The 2,675-nt window shown below is 41.3% G+C and overlaps 1 protein-coding gene across 3 annotated transcripts in view; it reads right to left on the bottom strand.

The window, feature by feature from the left end:
- The window catches only part of LOC103143446 (hepatic lectin-like), a 21,368-nt gene that overhangs the window by 2,068 nt on the left and 16,625 nt on the right, over window positions 1-2,675 (bottom strand). The window lies entirely within an intron of this gene.

The following is a 2,675-nucleotide window of genomic DNA, read 5'->3' as shown; positions in this document are numbered from 1 at the left end:
CCTCTAATTATTATTATTAATTAAATAATTAATTTAGCCTTTATTAAACCAGATTAATCTCATTGAGGGTTGAGATATTTCGGCCAATACTGCAGTATAAATGCGAGGTGCTCAGTGGCTCAGTTGGTAGCACTGTTTCCTTGTAGTCTTTCTTTCTCTAAATTCTCCTTAGTGTGTGTGTGTATGGTTGTGTGTCCTGTCTGTCTCTGTGTTGCCCTGCGACAGAGTGGCGACCCGTCCAGGTGACCCCGCCTCTCACCTGAAACTGTCACTGGAGAGGAACCAGCACTTCCTGACCCCACTGGGGAGAAGGGTGTTAGAAAATGGATGGATAAATGCATTAAACATTAACATTTGCTCATAGAAAACACTGAACCAGGGCCGGCTCTAGTCTGTTTGGTGCCTCGAGCAAACACCACTCTAGTCATGAAGAAACCACCACAAGAATTTGTTACACCAGAATTTGAAGCTGTTCTTTTCTGTGACTTCAGCTAAACAAATACAAGACTTGAATATTTAGCACCAAAAATATTTCATGCCCTGTCTCAGACCTCAGCAGGCTGCTATATGCACTGCAGCAGGCAGAGGGCGCCCTCTCCCAGGCAGGCGGTAACTGGTTGGACCTGCTTATGAAGCCTGATGCTCGGAGCAAATCATCCTTCCGGGGCGGAGCTGGGAGCTGCTGTGGCTCCAGACGAGCTGCCCACAAAACCCACAGCAGGAACCAGAGCTGCTGGTCGACACGTTAACCTGCTGCAGCTTCACTGGTTACTAGTTACTAGTTATTAGTTATTAGCAGCAGAGGGACGAATGGAGGAAACTGAACTTCTTAGGGTGACGCACAGAAAGATAAGAAAAGCTGATAAATTAACTTGAAAATGTAATCATTATTAATAATGAGTTCTGAATATTTCCAGAGTCCAAACGTGATATTCTCAGATTAAATCCAAGCTGATTTTACACAGAATGACAATATCTGGTCAAATAAAGAGCGTCAGTGAGCATTAAGTTTTAAAACTCACCATAAATGTCCTCGTCCTCTGCAGGCAGAACAGAATGATAGTTATCAGAAAAATTTCATATCTTATATCCAGTGAAGCTTCCTGTTGACTGTAAAATATCCTCTTCATCTGCTGCCTCCTCCCACATCCATAATCTGAATTTATTCAGACTTCTTCAATTCAAGTCTGTGATAACACCCAATAATATTTATTTATGTCCATAAATAACCATATTGTTCTGTAGCTGACTGTACATTTTGCTTGGCCGTGGCTAACTGTAAGAAAATGGGACATTTTAGAACGTTTTAAGGCTATTTTATGTAACTAATTATCACTAAGTTAGGGTTAGCTCATAGAAAACACTGAACCAGGGCCGGGTAGGGTTAGGGTAGGGTTAGGGTTAGGCTGCTGTGTTAGCAGCAGCAGCAGCTGCTGCTAACACATTATACCAGCGCCACAGAAATAAAGGGATTGTTTGTCTTTATGCCTCCTCTTCCTGTTGAAGCTGAAGGTAATTTAATGCAGTGCATTGTGGGACTTAATGCAGTCAGTCCTTCATGGCTGGAACTGATTTCAGATGAATGAAAACTGTTGTTACACATCCGATTTTATCTAAGAAGCTCTTTCTAGAAATATTGCTTTCTCAGGAGAAGGATTAAAAAATTTAAATGATAAATGAGCATATGAGAACATATGAAAGCCTTTTTTAGGTGATTATTTAGTTTTGTTCTCTTTTCCAGCCACATAGTTCACTCATGTCTTGGGCCGGCTCTGGTAGAGCAGGAGAAATGTCTGACGGCAAACTGGTAAATTTCTCAAGCCACCAGTTTGAAACCCATCAGTTCTGTCAGATTCCTGCTGACGTGTAAAACATTAAATTAATTTGAAGCAGTAGAGCTGCTGCTTACTGCCTGAAATAACCTGAGGCTGTAAATGTCTGGATGTGGGCAGCCACCGAGCCGATGTGATGCAGTTCCTCTCAACAGGAAATATGAGGCGTTTTACCAACTTATTGGTCAGATCATAAAAAGATTGTAACCCTCAACTTTTACTGTCATGAAATGTTTGTCATGCATTTATTTAAAAGTAAGACAAATGTTAAAAATGTATTTTCATACAAGAAGATTTTAATTTCTAAGTTTCTCATCCAGCTGTGAGAAAATCCCAGCATATCAGCGTTTAGTTTATAACGCAGTCAGAGTTTATCTGGTTTTAGTCTGGTTGAGATCACAGCTGCTGCTCCTTCCTGCTCATTTATCTGCTTTAATGTTCTTACAGTCGCTGCAGCTTTTAATGCTTTGACACAAACTCTTCAGTATTCACACTGAACTGAAACAACGATTCACCAGAGTCACGTTAGTCACATATTTATAAATGATGATCACATTTATAATTTAACTTTGATAGTTACTAACATCCCATGATGCTGAAACGTCACAATGAGTTTAGTTTTTACTTTTAGTTCAGATTTTGTTCATTTTTTTACTGAATGAAGGATTTTTGATGCCTCAGGATCTGAACCCTGCAGATTCTGTCATGGCTGACCTGCTTCTGCAGAGTTTCACAGACAGACTGGGACGGAACCGGCAGACTGGGACGGAACCAACAGACTGGGACGGAACCGGCAGACTGGGACGGAACCAACAGACTGGGACGGAACCGGCAGACTGGGAC

Source organism: Poecilia formosa, unplaced genomic scaffold, assembly GCF_000485575.1.
Source record: "Poecilia formosa unplaced genomic scaffold, Poecilia_formosa-5.1.2 Scaffold112, whole genome shotgun sequence".
Taxonomy (NCBI): Eukaryota; Metazoa; Chordata; class Actinopteri; order Cyprinodontiformes; family Poeciliidae; genus Poecilia; species Poecilia formosa.
Note: the sequence above shows the minus strand (reverse complement) of the source record. Positions and strands in the feature narration are given on the sequence as shown.